The sequence below is a fragment of the Phalaenopsis equestris genome, unplaced genomic scaffold (genome assembly GCF_001263595.1).
Source record: "Phalaenopsis equestris unplaced genomic scaffold, ASM126359v1 Scaffold232658, whole genome shotgun sequence".
Classification (NCBI taxonomy): domain Eukaryota; kingdom Viridiplantae; phylum Streptophyta; class Magnoliopsida; order Asparagales; family Orchidaceae; genus Phalaenopsis; species Phalaenopsis equestris.
In genome coordinates, this window is record NW_018250622.1 from 18,478 (window position 1) to 19,604 (window position 1,127).

Sequence of the window (1,127 nt, forward strand, 5' to 3'; positions counted from 1 at the left end):
GGAATTCATATATAAAATCAAAGTCTAAATAAACTTATGAATAAATAAACTTATCTCTAATTTCTCCCTAGGAAAAATCATTAAAGTTTTTTTGAAACTCTTCCTTTCTTTACAACACACAGAATTCCTCTTCGAAATAGCAAGGAGGAAGAAATCTCTCACTTTCTCTCCACTCTTACAATCTATCGAAGAATTCCTCACAATTTTTACACACTATTGGAACCTTTCTAACCTCTAGGAACTCTCTTCCCTTTCCAACACCACTCAATTTTTGGCCAAAATCTTCTTTTAAAGTTGTGGATGAGCTTTCCCAAGAGTTGTCAAAGCATCCCTTCAAAATTTGGCCTTATCCAAAGCCTGATTGGTCATAACCGCCAAGCTCGCAGTCGGTGGCCTCGAGGGCGCCGTTCTTAATGAATTAATTCTGGATTCTCAGGAAAATCTCACCATAGGCGGGGTCAATGGCACTGTCGGCGTCCTAGTTCAATTCTGTACATTTTGGTCCTTTTCGCTCCAAATTTGCTACTTTTTTGCATCTTTTTGCTCCAATGACCGTAATTCATCATTCCTGCAAATAAACATCAAATATACCTTTCTTGAAATAAACATCAAAAATACCTTTCTTGAAAGTGCAATATCATTAAAAATATTATAAAATAGGTATGAAAATCTCAACATATTTTCCTCTGGTTAAAATCCCCCAAACTTAACTATTACTTGTCCTCAAGTATATTTAGTACTATATAAAAGTTTTGATCTATTGAAGTTTTGATCTATTGTAGTATGATCTATTGTAGTAAGGTTTTAATTCAGAAATACTATAATTTTTATTTAAATAAATATCATAGTGATATTTTCAGAAAAAAAATTTAGTAATTTAATTAACTCAGTAGCCACAAGATTATCTAGTCATCAAGTTTAAGAGTTATAGTCTTCTATTCATTTCAAGAATGACTACATGTTGCAATAATAAGTCACTTAGAATATTCAAATGATAGGAACTTCATGAAAATACTACTAGTAAAAGATCTATTCCATAAATATAAGTTCAAGAATGTATTTAAGTTTTCCCTTTAGGTAGGTCCAGTGAAGCCAATTTTTTATTAGGCATATCCTCAAGTTTCTCC